The sequence below is a fragment of the Odontomachus brunneus genome, unplaced genomic scaffold (genome assembly GCF_010583005.1).
Source record: "Odontomachus brunneus isolate Ranch 3 - 2012 unplaced genomic scaffold, Obru_v1 Obru_scaffold_109, whole genome shotgun sequence".
Lineage (NCBI taxonomy): Eukaryota > Metazoa > Arthropoda > Insecta > Hymenoptera > Formicidae > Odontomachus > Odontomachus brunneus.
Genome location: NW_022639559.1, coordinates 727893 through 746801, shown reverse-complemented (window position 1 = coordinate 746801; position 18909 = coordinate 727893). Strand labels below are relative to the sequence as shown.

Below are 18909 nucleotides of genomic sequence, written 5' to 3'. Positions count from 1 at the left end.
TTAATTCGGACCTGTACTGTCAACAATTGGACCGTCTGAAGGAATCAATCGCCCAGAAGCGGCCAGCTTTAGCCAATAGGAGAGAAATTGTGTTCCATCAGGACAACGCCAGGTCACACACACATCGATAGTGACTCGCCAGAAGCTCCGGGAGCTTGGTTGGGAGGTTCTTATGCATTCACCTTATAGTCCGGACCTGGCACCAAGTGATTACCACCTGTTCCTGTCTATGGCGAATGATTTTGCTGGTGAAAAATTCGCCTCAAGAGAAGCTTGTGAAAATCGACTGTCTCAGTTTTTTGCCAATAGGGACAAGGGTTTCTATGAGAGAGGCATAATGGAATTACCTTCAAAATGGCAACAAGTTATCGAACAAAACGGTGCATATTTGACCTAAATCGGATCATTCTAACTATGCTAAATAAAGCCTTCAATTTCATGCAAAAATAATGGATTTCTCTTTACTACACCTTATATATATATATATATATATATATATATATATATATATATATATGTATGTATATGATACAGTGACAAACAAAAGTTCCGGAATGGCTAATTATCTCTAAAAATAATAATTTATTTAAAAATAGTTTAAAATAAAAGTTGTAGGATTTAAAAAAAGTTATCAGATATTGTTAGTTTGATTATTGTTATTAATTTATGATAACCTTAAGAAGCATTATCAAGGACAACATAAAAATTTTAAATGGTATCTTCTATTTTTCATAGCATATCATAGCTGACGTTGAGATGTTTCCGAAATGCTGCGGTGTAAGAAATGTCAATAAATCACATTCGAACTATTTTGTAGCATGCTGCCAGTCATATTGCATTTCCATGTAATGGGCTGAATGTGATTGGCTGCCCGCTCCGTTTTACTTTCGGGTTACTGCGCATCCATAGATATAACACTTCATATAATTTCTACCATGAGGTTTGTTCGCGTTGCTTATACTTTTTACACTTTTACACTTAATACCCACTTTTGCATTTTTTACACTTTTGCACACTGTCCTTACATCATAATAAGAATCATTGATTAATTACTTATTTTCAGTATTAAATGTATAGTATTTAATAATGTTCTGTGATTCAAATACAGCTCTTAGCTCAAGTATTTCAGTGTTTAGTGTTACAAATACTACCTTATGATTGATTTCAATACTTAAATATTGATATGTAATTCTTCGTTTAATGATAAAATACTTACGCAGAGCATTGTCAATATTTAAATACTAATATGTAGTACTTTGTTAAATGACGAGCCATACAGCACAGAAGCTTGCAGCAACATTGCCACAACGTTGCAAGATTGCATATTGCAGTGCAATGTTGCAGATACATTGCAGTGACGTTAATTTGTAATATTATTTTAGTAATATTGCAGCAATATTTCAAAAATTTTATAAATATAATATAATATTTTTTTACTTATTTACTAGTTATTTTTGTTACTTATATTTCAAATTCAGTAATATGTCACGTCAATAGTGCTTATAGAATAGCACTTAGAACAGTAGTTGTTAGTGGCAGTCATTAGTACTAGAATTTGTCTTATTACGTATTTCTTATACTTCTTATACCGTTTTTTGGAAGAAAAAGATTTAATATTTGTATTTATTTAATTTTGTGGTTTTTTGTTTCATTATAATATTATATTCTTAAACGAAATATCATTTTTTAAAATGATAATAATAAAAACTTTTATTTCGTTCAAGGAAACCATGTCATTTGATGAAACGACACTATTGTTTTAAATAGTATTTTTTAAAAGTTTCTTTCTAAATTTGGTAATTCGATTTGTTTAATTTGGATTTTCTTTGATTTTTTTTACTTTTTCTGTTTTGATTAATCATTATAACATTCTGTTAAAAATTTAAAAGTAACGGTTCACTATATTACATCAATATTCATCGCATATCGAATGTTGTTGCATTGTTTCAATATCAGCAAATTATCCAAAAAACGTTAAGTAAAAGTTATATGACTATTATTTGGTGTTTGCTAAGTATGTTATAACATACTGTGAACACTATAAGAATATATTATATAAGCGTAAATCGTAAGAATATCGTTAGAATCATTGGGAATCGCCACGTGCCGCTCGATCATCAGGTTAAGCAACATTCTAACGGAGTCAGGACATGGATGGGTGATATACCGCTTCGGATAGGAACTATCGAGGGGAGGATTCACGAAAGTTTGGAGTGTATGTTGACAATCTCCGATACCTAGTGGTTTATGAGACATGAGAAAATTAGGAATTAAATATGTTTTTTAAATATTATAATTTTCTTATTTTTCACCTTCGCATAATAGTTCTTAGTATTTAATTACTATCAATATTTAATAGTCTGATTTTATTATCTGATTTTATTATCAGTATTCACCAGAAATTAAGCACTGGCCAAAAAATTACTGAATTACTGGTAATACTTAATCACTAATAATTTCTCAGTATTTCTTAGTGAGTTTCTTAAACAGCAAGTTGACAGCAACATGACGACAACAATTGCTTAAATATGAATGATGTGCATATGATGACAATATGTCATCATATGCATAGCATTCCTTTTTCAGCAATGTTGTCGTCATGTTGCTGTCAACTTGCTGTCGACTCATGAAGAATACACAAGCACAATTCAACGAATATAATGTATGAATAGAAGTACCTTGTCCTTACTTTTTCGGAAATAGTTGCTTCATCGGTTCTTAGAAATTTGACGGCAACTTCATAAACAGCTGGCTGTCTGTGAATTTCCTACGAATTTATACGAAAATATCTAAGAAATCCTAAGATCTTGTTCTAATCTCAGTAGTAGAAGGGCGTTGACCTTTCGGCTGGCGCAGGTCCTCACCGGACATGGTTGCTTCGGTAAGTACCTGTACTGCATCGGGCGGGAGGACACGGCACAGTATTATTATTGCGGCCATGACAGGGACACGGCGCAGCACATGCTGGAGCATTGCCCAACGTGGGTGGATTAACGCCGTGACCTAGTCACTAGGCTCGAGGGAGACTTGTCGTAGTGAGGAAAATGGTGGGGAGCGACGAAGACTTTAAAGCTGTGGCTTCCTTCTGCGAGGAGGTGTTCCGTTGGTGGCAGGCGACAGGGACAACCCGGCTCCGCGAGGCGGCGACGGCAGAGGACGGGCGAGAAGACCACGCCCGCCCCTCGCCCGCCTCAGAGGCGGGGAGGGACTAATCCTCCTCCCCTGTTAGCGTGTCATCCCCTCTACAGCGGCTTTTGGAAGCAGCGCGGGGTTTCAACCCGGGCGGCAGCTCAGCCGCCGTCCGGGCAGTCGTGATCCCTTCGCTTCGGTGGATAGGGGAAGATTTCGAACCCGCGCGGCGGTTCAGACCGTCGCGCAGGGAACCAGGATATCTTTGCCCATCGGAACAGAGGACCTGATGGAAGAAAGAAAGTAGGTGGGGGAACCCGTCTTGGGGAATGGGCCCACCTCCCCACCCTCCATAGCAAAAAAGGGACGCGGGGCGGTTACCCTCTGCTCCCCTCTAGATCAGAGAGGAGAGACGAGAGATTAATCCGGGTGACGGGTCAAGCCGTCGTAGGGACCTCCTGCATGTCAGCGGAGTACCCGGCGCAGGAGTGGGGCCGACTAGGACCTCTAGGGAATCCGGGGATCCGGGGAAGTAATGTCTAAAACTGTTCCCCGGCTTCCCAGGGTTCCCCATGCCCCGCTAGGGGGCACCCGGCAGGAGTTTTAGTGGGTAGGCCCTTCTCCGGTATGTATGAGAGAGGGAGAGTCCCACATAACCCGCAACCCTTCCCTGGGGAGGGTCGCGAGTATGCGTATCGCATTTTTCCTGCCGTATAAAAAAAGTGATTGAACCAAAAACAAGTAATTAAGTCAAAATAATGTCTAATTGATATTGTTTTGATTCTTATGTTCTACTTGGAAAATTATAATGCAATAGAGGTCGTAACTGAAATTCAATAAAAAATTAAACGTAAAAATCTATTACACATCCATAATAGATGTACAATGGACGTCCACGATAAATGTTATATGGATATCTATCATCGAATTATGGACGTCCATTAGAAATATACTTGTCGTCCACCGTGGAGATGGATGTCTGGTAGAGCTATGGATGATCTATGGACGTCTAATGGAAGTTTTGTTATGTATGGGTATTCATCTACTTGGATAGTGTGGTGCCTATAGCACAATGTTATCACGTCGTTTTTCAATGATTAAAGCGATACTAACTTTTATTATTATATATAGATGGATTTGGTATTAAATGTTCTACAGTTTTTCCTTACAAGAACTTAAAAATTTTCCGAAGATAATGAGTAGAGGGGGAGGAGTAAAAAATTTGATATAAAAAAATAAAATACGCCGTTGCAAAGAGTATTAAATACTGTAAAATTTTTATAGAAAATATTTTTTCATATATCTCATATCTTAGAAATTATTCCAAAAAATTGGAAAAGTTAATTTTCTTCAAGGGGCTGTTTTAACTTCTCAACCTCGAGATAAGCCGATATAAAAAATAGGTTCTTTTTAATTTTCTGATGCTCTACAGCATACAAATCGCATCAAAGTCGGTGAGGGACAGTTCTGTCAGGTCCCTTGTTAGAAGTGAACGCACGAAAGTGTCCTCCTCCGATTTCGATGAATTTGAAATATGTTGCAATCTAGACCAAAAAAGGGATACGTTTTTCTTATACATATCCATACGCACTTTTATAGGAAGAAACACCCTTTCGAAGGAAATAGGTTTTTTCTTGCGAAGAAAATATTGTCCAAAGTATACGAGACAGAAAAAAAATATTCTGAATAAAAATTGAGTAATTTAAAGAGTATCTTTATAGCAATATTATCGGTTATTCCGAAAATATTATAATTTTAATCATACTCCCACCACTCATCACTTTTTTGCAAACTAAAAATTTTGTTTGGAACAAATTGAAAGGTATTTTACTCCGAATTCAACTATATATAATAATTACATTTTCTGAGATACGGACCGATCGTGAAATAGATAGAAAGTCCTCCATATGTGTACTACCTCCATATGCGCCACGTAACTATGTAGTAGCTCGCTCGATACAACGACGTAAGACGTTCAGTTCATACTGCCTCGTAATAAAAGATAATAAATAGTACACACATATGTAAGATATGTAACCGTACATAACATTTCAATATACAGGGTGTTCCGCATAAGACGTGCCAAAAGAAAAATATATTAATAAGTAGAACAGATAAAAGTAAAAAAAATATTGTAGAGGTCATGTTTTAAACAACTATGTAAAATTTCGAGATATTAATTAAAATAGTTGGGCTAATCAGAGCGCGGCGACGCGGCAGGTGGGACATACGGCACTCGGAGGAGACCTGTCGCTCCTCGCCATTGTGTCCAAGATGATGGGGAACAAAGAAGCTTTTAAGGCAATCGCCTTCTTCTGCGAGACAGTCCTCTCACAGAAGGAGGCGGCGGAGCGAATTCGTGGGAGGAAAGGCCCACCCGATGGAAATAACTCCGCTCCGCGGAGAAGGGTCGCTAGGGAGACCTATTCGTATATGGATATACCATATGTATACAATATAAAGTGTCTTTCGATGAAAGTAACAGTGGTGCTGTAGGTAAGATGAACGACTCAAGAAGCAGAGGTCTCAGGTTCGAGTCCCAGCATAGTAAGCAAATTTTCGAAGTACAATTTAAATTGAATTAAGTAGCATGTGAAACAATAAAATGGAAAATTTAAGAAAAATTCAAGAAAAGAGAAAAATATTTATATTTCTTTAAATATTTTTATAATATTTATAAATGTTTACATAAATGTTTAATAAATATTTAAAAAACGTTTATTAAATATTTGAAAAACGTTTTTTTCCAAAATATTTGAAAAAAACGTTTTTTTTAATGAAAAAGAGTGAACTTAACTCATTGTTTTTAAAAGTAACTACTAGAACTATTACCACTAACAGTGTCACTAATAGTGATACTAATAGTGTCACTATAGCGAAAATATCATTAGTGATATAGTTCTAACAGTGCCACTAATAGTACTTTTTTATAAGGACAGCCAAGTCTGTTAAACTTCAAAGTCTCTATACAGCGTATATTAACTTCGGCTCGCTAGACAAATCACAGACGAGCCACAACCAAGTCTTCCAAACCAGATCCCGATCTCAAACATATCATTAGAACAAGAAAGAACAACAGGTCGATTAGCATATTATCTAAATATATAAGAAAAAATTACGAGTCCTGAAATCCTTCAGACAATTAATGGTTATCGTATACCTTTTATGTTTATTCCTTCTGCCTGTAATTCTTTATAGGAGATCTTTATAGGAGGCTTTTATGGACCTACTTTTACATCGATCGGTTAGAGGCTTGTAACAAGGAAATTCGATGTTTATTATCTGAGGGAGCCATAGTAGCCACCACTTTCTTCGAAATTCAATTTTGGTCCATCTCTTTCTTTGTTGAGAAAGCATCAGAAGGGAGTCATTTTATATTGAATCTTAAAGATTAAAATTCCTTTCTTTCTCCATTGTATTTTCAACTTGAAGGCCCAGTAGTACAGCTTATGACTCCGAATTCGTGGATGGTAATCCTTGACTTAAAGAATATATACTTTTTAGTTCCTATTGCTCAGAAATACCGTCGTATTGGATCCGTTCTATATCCTCATTTATTGACAATGACAAAACAAATCTGGATTTGGTGTGAAAATCACGATATTATCATTTTTGCATCAAGTATCGTCTCTATCAACGATTGTAGATTCAGGACAGTTAGTATGGACATGGAATAGCCGTTATCGCAAGAAGCTTTCTTGCGTTTATCAACTGAAGTGGGTCCTTTTAATCTAGATATTTACATCAAACATCAACGCAAAATATACTACTTATGTATCCTGGTTTCCAGATCCGGGAGTAATTATTTAGTAGAAAGAAGGTAGTTATTAATGACTTTGATTTTCGCGTATATAATTATGGATATGTTCCTGAGTAACATACAAAAAGTTTTAGCAAGCGCTAAAACTTTTCGTTGTTTATTAAAAAGTTATTAATTAAAAAAAGTTTTATAAGTTGAACGTAATTTTTGCACACAGTGTACATCGAAATATAGTAAACAGTACATATACAGGGTATCCCGCGTAAGACGTACGAAAAGAAAAATATAAGTAGAACACATAAAAGTGAACAAAAATTGTATAGGTCATTTTTCAAATAACCACGTAAAATTTCGAGATATTAATTAAAATAGTTGGGCATATTAGAGCGCGGCAACACGACAAGCGGGACATATGGCTCGCCGCGGCCGGTGAAAAAAATGGACGATTGCTCGCAGGTCTATCTTATAGGCCTATCTTATAGGCCAGAGAGGTTGGCCGTTTGGCATACGGAAATTAGTAGCTCCGTGTATGCATCCGTGTACGTGTGCGCTTGTTCATTTTCTTCGCCGGCCGCGGCGAGCCATATGTCCCGCCTGCCGTGTCTCCGCGCTCTGATATATCCAACTATTTTAATTAATATCTCGAAATTTTACGTGATTGTTTGAAAAATGACCTATACAATTTTTGTTCACTTTTATGTGTTCTACTTATATTTTTCTTTTCGTACGTCTTACACGGGATACCCTGTATATGTACTGTTTACTATATTTACGCAGAAAGAGCGCTGTCCTTCTTCCTATATTCCTTCCTCCTCCAAAAGAACTAATCTAATCTAACCAATTCTTTATATTTATGTATACTTCCTCTGTATCTTTTCTATTTTTGTATTGTTTCTTATTGAGGAGCTAATAGATAAATCAGCTTGTAGAAACAATTGACAAGGAGAATTTATTAACATAAAATAACAAATTAAACGACATATTTTTGATAAATCAATTGTAGCACGTGCAAATCATATTTCTGTAGCACTAATTTTGAAATTACATGTTTGTCGTTTTTATTTCTTGCCACGAATTTGTTTGTAGTACGTTACTGTACTGTGAAAAATAAGACATGAAGAATACTATATATTCAGATGTACAGCTGCATTGCATCGCGGGTATTTCACTCTCGAATAATTTTTTTTTTAGCCAGATATTTGATCAGTTCTGTATAATTATATATTTAATATAGAAATTCGTGATACAACATATTGCATGAAAGTAAGATATTATATGTGATCACTTTTGAAAAACTGTGGAACATTAAGGATTAATATTTACATACATGTACATTTCTATTTGTATAGTCAGAACACTTATGTCTAATTGTAAGTGAAAATTGAAGATATCATAGTAGTAGATAACTGAAGATATCAGATGCTTAACTACCATATACAATTCTACTTATACGATATTAAAAAAATGTATATTCCATTTATATGAATTATTTTATTAATAACTTTTTAAACAACGAGAGTCGGCTAAAATTTTTTGAATGTTACTCAGGGCATAGATAATATATCAAGATCAAAGATAATATATGAAGATTAAAGTCATTAGAGCTGCCTTCTTTGTATTAAATAAATACTCTTGCCACGTATTCTTCGAAAGATTTTAAATGATAAAGCAGAAGGAGTAGTGGTAGTACCCTGGTGGCCTTCTCAATCCTGATTCCCTTATTTGGCCTTTTTTTAATTAAGAATCCTATAATTTTTAGCCATCTTATAATCTTTTCCTCACCTTTCAGAGATTGCCATCTAACGTGGAGGACTCTTTCCCTGGTGGTAGGATTCTTGTCAGGCAAGCATTCATCAGCCGGGAGAATGCCACCAGGGACAATAGATGGTATTTTAGTTTCTGGCGACATCGACAATTAAGCAGTGTTCCGAGCCTCTGCGAGATTGGTGGCAATTTTGTCAATTATCATCCATTTCGCTTTAGTCACTGATTCCTTCGCAATTCCTTGTATTCCTGTCCCAAGAATTGAAGAGAGCGAACTCATATTCAGCGATTAATATTATTCGCTCGGCGATTTCTTTCATAACGGATAATGAGATTGGAAACGATGTGCCTGTTAGACGATTTTGCAAAGACGTGGGAGTCCTTAAATTCCCACGGCCCCTGATATAAGTATGTTTGGGATTCGGCTCCAAAGTTTTAGCGAAACTTTCTTTACCCGCAGAATCTTTATCGTCAGAAATTCTTTCGAAGAAGTTGGTCTTTCTCCTCGCCTTCGGCACGGGCCAACAAGTGCAGACGTTTAGAGTTATTTTTTAGAGTATCGGAGATTTCTCTAAATGGAAAGATAATTATTCGTCAGATAATTATTCCGAATAAAATTGAAACTTCAGCTTCTGAACGTTCGCAGCCGTTTTTTTGTTTTTTTCCCATTTACCGAGAACAAAAGTTGTTGTATTTTTGAGTTATTAAAATATTATTTAGGAGTTATTAATAATTTACGGATATCTCTTTGCGATAATTTATTTATTTTTTAGAGTAAACCTTAGACGATAAGTTCACAGACGATTCGTCGTTGGATACGTACGAGCTTAGAGGAATGTGGAAAAAAGACCGATTTATTCACAACATATAGTGTCCGGCATGCTTTGACTTCGTGGGCGTCGCAAAAGAGAGTATCGTTAGAAATAATTAAACATGCGGCAGGATGTCAGGTTAAATCATTCGCGTGTTTTCGCGAATTTTTATAATCGGCCTTTGATAGATCCACAAAGCCCTAGTAGCATAAAATGTTGGCGTTATATTGAAAAATTATGTAAATCCAATATTAAATATTGAGTATGAATTGATTTCCCATCATTGGTCCAATGTTGTAAAATGGATATTGCCTCTCATTTAACCAATATTGGTCAGCAATATTGGTCCAATAGCATTGGACAATATTGGGCAAATGTTAAGCAATAATATTTACTTAATTTTTTCACATTGGACATTAATTGGATCCTAATGTGAAACTGATCCTAGTAAACGCTAGATATTCCTGGAAAATTTATAAAATGTTCCTAAAATCCAAAATTAACATTTCAAGAATATCTCTAAATATTCCGGAATATTCATAGAATTTACAAGGAATATTCAAATAAGTGCAAAAAGTTCCACTTTTTACAAATATTGGGGAATTGGTTGAAATGAAGAACTAGTCAGCGTTTGCTAACTTTACTTGAAATTTAAGATTACTTGATTCCAAATGTTATATCACACTTAAAAATTTAGACACTATACCACTTCTTCGATCAATATAAACGTCTTATATTTTGTCTATATATGTTGCAATTAACGCAGTAATATAATTTTTTTTATAATATGATTTAATTTTAATAAAAATTATATTTTTCGTACTTTTATTGTTAATTTAAACTTTAACTAGTGAGGTGAGGCCTACGAAACACCGTACATTCCATTTCAGTTTTAAAATTTGTATAGTAAAATACTTTTTATTGCTCTTATTAAATAGACAAAATCATAAGAGATGATAAAATAACGTGTAAATGTTGAAATATAATATTGGCAATAGATTACTATTTATTCAGAAATCAATATTAATATTGTATTAGGAAATATTGGCCAATGTACTTCCAAACGCAATATCGTGTAATTGTTGAAACATAACATTAGTCGTTCATTGGCCTTCATTCTATATGTAATATTCATATTATGTTGGGAAATATTGGCCAATGCACTTTCAATGTAAATGCAATATTGTGTGTTTATTGACGTATATACAGGGTGTCCGAAACCTTTCTTGACAAAATTAATAAGAAAGTAAAACGATTTAAACGGAACAGAAAAGTCAAATACTATTTTGCGAAATTCGCAATAATTTTCGAGTAATTAATTATTTTGTCTGAACAAATTATCGCTTAGGCCGGCGCGCAACCGTGATACACGCGAATCGCGGCTCGCTGCGTCCCTCCGCCCATAGTTACGCTATGTCTCGTAACTATAGTAACTATGGTTACAAGACACAGCGTAGCTATGGGCGGAGGGAGGCAACGAGCCACGATTCGCGTGCATCACGGTCGCGCGCCGGTCCAAACGCTAATTTGTTTAGACAAAATAATTAATTACTCGAAAATTATTGCGAATTTCGCAAAATGGTATTTGACTTTTCTGTTCCGTTTAATCCGTTCTACTTTCCTACGATTTGTGTCAAGAAAGGTTTCGGACATCCTGTATATATAATAAGGAAAGAACTAATGTAAGTCAACGCAAGTTGTTTTTTATATAATAGTGAATAAAATAATAAAGTAATAAATTTAGGATATCTAATAGAATATCTTTATGATTACGTGAAACTTACTCCTATACGTACTCTTATAACTTTTATAATTTAGGCACTCGTTACATAGAGTATAATGCCACGTATATGTTCTATTGTTATTTACACGTTTTAATTTTTCCATGTTCTTATTTTTCAGTAACCGCAGTAACTCTTAAGTGTCGAAAATATAACCGAAACATTTAAAATAATTAAAAAATTTGCATACTTGTATGATTTCATTAATTTTATTATAATTTCATATTTTGCCAAAAATAATCAACATTGGTTTTTATTGGACTTTTGCATTATATATGGATCATTATATATGGTATATTAAAGTCTTTAAATTCTTTTTCCCTTTTAAATAGATTGTCTTACGGTATTTTAATAAAAAAACATTGTAACGTAAGCAACATTTTATTACATGTAAAAGTAATATTATACTTTGTATGCTTACTTTTACCATTTTTAAAGAAGAGATAATTATATGAAATAACAACATTAATTTATAAGTTGTCTTTTTATTTTGTCTAAACAGACTGTGGATTGTACGCAAAAGAAATATGCAGTTGTTAAACTTCTTTTAGATTCAAATTTTTCCGAGATTCTTACTGCATGACTTATAAAAGAAGATGATCACACATTGTATTGGTGGTCGCTTCGAACTGCTAATAGCGGTACGTTAATCGCAAATTGTGCAAGTCCTAACAACACATGGAGTCAATATGAGGTGAACATGATAAAATATTATTGTAAGTTATCAAAGTTTATATTTATTTTTGCAAACATAGTATATCATTACTATATTTCTGTTCTTCAATGAATAGAATGTAGTCGTTAATATAACATATCGCATGATTAAATTTCTAGAAAATCTAAACATTCACATCTTCGAAAGTATATTAGATTGACGTATACGAATATAAACTCCAAAATTTATATTTATTAGTATCCTCATTTATTGAAAACTCTATACTAACAAGAAATAAAACTTCATAAATATCAACAATTTTACTGGGTGCTCATAGCATAAATGACTGAATGTTGTGCTTAACATCGCGTATATTATCTATATTAAAATATCGTTAGACAATCTATTTAAAAGGGAAAAATAATTTAAAGACTTCAATATATATAATATATAATGATCCATATATTAATTAATATAATGCAAAAGGTCAATAAAAGCCAATGTTGATTATTTTTGGCAAAATATGAAACAAATATGAAACTATAATAAAATTATAATTATAATTATTATTTAAAATTATAATTATAATTATTATTATTATAATTATATATAACAGAAATTTTTATTTTTCACGTAACATTGACTTTCATAAATAAAAATTGACTTTCATATAAATAAAAATTTGTTTTAACATAAAATTGATCGACGTTTTTACAGAGAAACAGTCCAGCTCAAATATAATTTTTTCTGAAATACCATCGTATCCAAACAATGTACATATAAATAATAATGCATCATAATATACAAGTCAACGATGCAATTATATGCAATGAATCTGCTACTGTATATAATATTATATAATATTAATTACATATTTTTTTAAATATTCTTTGCAAACAACGTAACAATATTTTCAGATAAAGAAAATAATCCTCTGTTACCGAACGAAACACAATATCTTCCATTGAGTAATCTACCCATAGTAGTGAAAGGTATACTCATGTTACTAAAAATAATCAAAAGTAGTTATAACAGCGTAAATAATACTTTTAAATATTTTAGGACATAGTATATTATCATAGGATATAAGATGCAGGATATAGGATGCAGAGCAAACGACTTCAACATAAAAGGTGTATTATTTGAGCGCGCATGCATGTGTGTGCATGTATGTGTACTCATATTACTTATTTTTCATTTACAAGATATTTCTTATTACGTATGATCATAAACAAAAAGATTATCCCTAATCTTTTTATTTACGACCGTATATAGGATTGTTGATCATGTTGTAGAGGATATTAAACAAATATTGCAAGTACAAAGTGCGTCGCAAATTATATTGCAAGATATACAAGAATGTCTGCTTAAGATCGAAAATGTTGTGAAAAACCGCGCGTTACATCCCTCTGAAAGAAACGATGCTCTCATCGCAAATTTTTTACCTCTTACAACCACAAAGAAGATACAAGAGTTTGATTTTTTACTTAAAAGTACGGAAGAAGCAGTGAAGCAGTTTGTTAGTATATTTATTAATCACCACTCACACCCATATATTTTATTTAAAAAATTTGGAATACATTATGTTATATACATTATATACATATATGTTTGTTTTTTCCAGAAAGAGTTTTTGCGTAAAATTGAAGGAAACAACCCTAAAAATAACATCCAACGAACTTTGACAAAAATTTTCACGAATGAATGCGTTATACACTGTTCGTGAGAGGGAGTACGACAGAACTTCCGAGTTGTCGATTTATTTATGACAAAAATGATGAGAAGTAAGTTATATATGCTATTAAATGTAAAAACAAATATGTGTTATTGAAAGGTTTTTATGACATTGATATATAATTCAATATATTTTATTATGTTTCATAGAAGAAATAACTGCACACCATTTAGGTTTAATGGATTTCGATAATATAGCTGCTGAGTGGTTGCGTTTCGCTAAATAATGTAAAGAGAGACACGACAAAATTAAAGAACAAAATAGAATACATGATGAAGGTCCTCAGAGACATAATGAAAGTGCAGCCGTATAATAACTAGTGGAGAAGCCATCTACAGAAAGAAATTGATCAAATCCGATGCAAGCGCATTCAACACCGACCATATTATATCGTGCAATAGTATATGTTTGTAGAAAAGACCCAACACGTTTTACCATCTCGTCATCGCCATTTTTCGTTTTTTCAGTTTTCCTCTTTTCCGAGACGTCGACTGATGGTATCAATTTCAGCACAATTTCTAAATATACACAGTACAATTACTAAAAATATATATATATATATATTTTTTTTTTATTACGGAATTTTATTCTACGTAAGGAAAGAAACAACTATTATTTGAAAAAATTTTTTACAACCTCTATTTTCTAGATATTTACGAAAATACTTACAAAATTAGTGGTTTCAATCATTTTTTACTCGAATTCTATCAACTTTGCCGAAAGATAGCAAGAGATAAAGATTGTTTATTTTCTTCTCATAGAACTCAGAATTTCTTCAAAATTTTTAAATTAACTTCTTAGTACTGTATTTTTTTGCATTTTCTTGAAGTAATAAGTTTATAAAAAATTCTGAAAAAATTCTCAAAGTTCTATGAGAAGAAAAGATCATTTTTATCTTTTGCTATTTTTCGATAAAGTTGATAAAATTTGAATAAAAAATTATTGAAACCAGTAATTTTGTAGATATTTCCGTAAATATCTTAGAAAATAGAGGCTGTACAAAAAATTTGTTTTCAACAAAAATTGTTTGCTTCTTTACGTAGAATAAAATTCCGTAATAAAAAAAATGTTTCTTTTTAAAAAAGCAAAATTGACCTCAACCTGATTTTGGTGGCGTCACTCAAGGTCAAACCAATGGTACCTTCTTATGTCCTCTATCGAACCATATAACTTTGGTTTGAAATATTTTTGGCTACCAATCTTATCTTCGCAGTAATTCGCGTGGGTACATTAAAATTATTCACTTTGTGTACACACACACACACATACACACACACACACACACGCACGCACGCACGCACGCACGCACGCACGCACACACACACAGAGTGATGAAATATATATATTCACCCTATATATACACAGAGTGTCCACAGCAAATGTCCAAGAAGAAAAATATAAATAGAACAGATATAAGTGAAAAATATGATCTAAGTCATTTTTTGAACGCCACGTATAATTTCGAGTTATTAAATAAAATAAATTGGTGAATCAGAGTGCGCAACACAGTAGGCGGGACATAGGCTGAGTTCCCACTTAGCGCGTCACGCGTCGCGTCGTCCGTCGCGTCACGAGTTAAACCAATTTTATTCGTTCCATTTTATTCGTCGTAAAGTTACGAAATAATGTAAGTTACGAAATGGGACGATTTTATTGGTTTAACTCGTGACGCGATAGACGACGCAATGCGTGACACGCTAAGTGAGAACTCAGCTATACGGCTCGCCGCGGCCGGCGAGAAAAATGAAAGATTGCTCGCGCAACCGAAAAATATAACGATCGTCGCGTCATCTTTGTCGATCGTCAACTATTTATATCTGAATCCTCTGACTTCAATTCACGGCTTCAGTGCATGATACAGTTCCTTACGAACAATTCGTGCAATTTATCCTGACATAATGGCCAAATTCACGGCAAGTAAATATACCGACATGATAATCACATATGGTATGGCTGGAGAAAATTCATATACTGCTGAACGACTTTACGCGGAACGATTTCCCGAGCGTGAATATCTTTTACGCAAAGTAATTCAGCGGTGTGTTAACAGCTCGAAGGAGACGGGATTTCTCCTGTTGAATACATCCACTGTAATGATACGGTATTATCAATGATGAAGAAAGTTTTTTAGAGGAGTTCGAAAGGAACTCTGGAAACAGCATGCGCTATGTAGCTACTGTACTAAGTCTTTCACGACGACTAATGAATTGTACGTTATGGGAGAATAAGTTGCATCCGTTTCATTATCAATGTTTGCAACAGTTTCTCCCTAACGACGAACAATAATGCGTCTTTTTTTGTGAAATTATTTCCTTAACCTTTATTTGTTATTTGTATTTGGCTGTCTTAAATATGTTTATATTAATCATCCTTTAATATACATAGGTATTCTCGCGCTGTGTTGGCGGAATACTTCTATCACCGATTGCCTCCTGTGGACGGATAAGGCCATCTTTACACCAAACGGCGTATTTAATTCGCGGAATTTTCTGTTTTGGCAAGAAGAAAATCCACACGTCGTTCGAGAAGGCGCTTTTCAATTACGTTGGGCCATTGATGTTTGGACCAAAGTAATTACGTACAGAGTAGTAAGTAATTATTTTATTGAAACAGTTATTTTTCCTATAGAAATTTCCTAACGTTCCTATTCACTATTTTCAGATCGGCCCGTACCTTCTCCCGCCATGGCTCAATGGTGAAATTTACGTACCTCCTAGAAAATCAACTCCTAGTGCTCATCGAAGATGTCCCTCTCCACGCACTGGCAAAGTTGATTTTCCAGCAAGATGGAGATTTCCTGCGCACTTAAGCCGGCGGGTACGAAACTTTTTAGATGCGCATTTTCCGGAAAAGTGGGAAAGTCAAGGTAGTCCAATCACCTGGCCGCCACGGTCGTTTGACCTTAATGTGTTCGATTATTTCATATAGAGCTACGTTAAATATTTGATCGAACTGGCGGGCTACCTCCTCGTAAGGGCTCCGGGAAACCGGTCGTCATCGAAAACATCCAGCTTGTCCCTCGTTGGACCGAGCAGGATGGAATTAAGCTCGGTAATGTTGAAAATGCTCTATCTAGGGAATCAATTGCTAGGAATACGTCGGAGACGGATGCGACTTGGGTGGCGGCGTCTGACGGCAGTGTAGAATGACAGACTGCGGGTAAATCCGTCAGAGCTGCAAGGAAGAAAACTCGTCGTCGTAAGAGAATGTCGGCCGGGGAGTCTGGCCAGCAACAGCGACCGCGGCGGCGCTCGGCTAGGATCTAGCAGATTGTGCCCCCGCAAGCCCAGGGCACAGCTGGCTGGTAGGAAAGGAGGCCTTCCAACTGGGAGGGTGGTAGATCTTTCGGTTGATAGTGGGTCCGTCGAAATTCACCCAACGGGCGCCACCCCGGACCACGAGGAGAATACCAAGGACAGCGGTAGTAAAGATCAAATGAAGCAATGGCGATCCTTCGTATATTGATTTGCTAAGAAAGACCTGAGAGCAGATTCAGCTCGAAGACATGAATATTGAGAGCACCCGGATCCGACGGGCGGCCAATAGTACCGTCCTTATCGAAGTAGCAGGCACCGATTGGGCCGAGAAGGCTGATTTTCTTGCAGTGAAGCTTGGCGAAGTTCTCTAGGGTGAGGCCGTTATAGTTAAGGGGGAATTGCGATTTTGGTAGTCCGATAACTCTATGTGCTCCGACGAAGTTGTGTGTGTTCTGGCGGACGTTGGAGGATGCCGTGTTACGGAGGTTAAGACAGGGCCTACCCGGAGTATGGTCAGTAGTCTCAGCTCGATAGGCCCAATACCCGTTGGCGGTCAAGATAGCCTCGCCTGGCAAGTTGCGGATTGGATAAACCGTGGCACGAGTAGAACTCCTGCGTGCCTGCTCGTTACAATGCTTCCGATGTAGGAGGTTCGGCCACGTTCGGCACGCGTGCAGATCGGAGGTAGACAGATCCGGGGCCTGCTTCTGTTGCGATGGAGTTGGACATGCCACCCGTGATTGTGTTGCGAACCCGCAATGTGTAGTCTGCAAGTCCGAGGGTAACCCGACCGGCCAGGATGGGATTTGCTGGTTGCAAGGCAATGGCTGTCGAAGAAAGAAACACTGTGATTGGATCAGAAAACCGGCTTTATCTTAGGATCCAATAATGACATTTAATTTCGTGCAAACAAATAATAGCTGGCCGGTCTGCAATCTCTTAGGCCAGTACAAAATGAAAAATGCCGTTGCGTTCAGTCTTATTTCCCAGGAGAAGATGTGGCTGACTGGCTCGTTAGCAGAAATGGGCTGGCTGCTGTAATCTAGGTGCCCGCTAGGGTATTGCAGGGGTGTACTCTACTTCTACGAGGACAGGACTTCGTAGCGGTCAAGATTGGCGGTGTGACCGTCGCGCCCTGCTATGTTTCTCCCAACGCCACAAGGGAGCATTATCTGTAATTTCTGGACGAGCTGGGTGACCTGATCAGGGATGTCGGCGGGATTTTAACGCAAGATCGACTTCGTGGGATTCCCGGGTCATTAATGGTAAAGGCATATTGGTCGAGGAGTGGGCGGCAGAGCGCGACCTGCGGCTCGCGAACATTAGAGAAGTGTCCACATGTGTGAATTTACGTGGGTTGTCCGTTGTGTATCTCACGTGAATATCCGCTGACTTTGTCGGGCGTATTACGGGTTGGTGAAGGCCGATATCGAATCTCTCTCGGACTATCTATATATGCGTTTTAGTATTGTTGATTGGGGGATTTCATCGGAAGGCAAGAGCCTCCTTGCTTGTTCTCATCCCCGATGAAACTTCTCCAAGATGGACGTGGCAACCCTTGTGGCGGTACTAAAGTAGTACGGTGATGCGGGTGAAGTGACATCTGCCGAAGTCCTCGCGCATGGACCGTATTTTGCGGATCGCATATGATGCGGCGGCTCCTAGAGCGGGAAGATCCACTCCGAGAAAGAGTGCTCACTGGTGGACTGCGGAAATTAACATATGCCGCAGAAAGTGTATTTAGGCACGGAGGATTCTCACGAGGTATAATAGTAGGCCGGCTCATGTCTCGGAACCTGCTGACGCCGGACGAGTGGAACGTGAATGATCGTGGTTACGTCGTGAGTTCCGGGCAGCTCGGAACAGGTTGCGTGACATCCGTAAGGCTAAATTGATATTATGGAGGAAACTGGTTAAGATGGTGGACGCTGATCCTTGGGGAAGGCCACATATTCTGGTGCTAAATTGCTTGCGGCGCTTTTCTCCCGGACTGTTAGATGGTGAGCTTAGATGGGG

General features: G+C 36.2%; 1 protein-coding gene across 8 annotated transcripts in view; it reads right to left on the bottom strand.

Annotated features, from left to right (window-relative positions):
• LOC116849243 (potassium/sodium hyperpolarization-activated cyclic nucleotide-gated channel 2) overlaps window positions 1–18909 on the bottom strand; it is a 391135-nt gene that overhangs the window by 41715 nt on the left and 330511 nt on the right. The gene's annotated exons all lie outside the window — the stretch shown is intronic.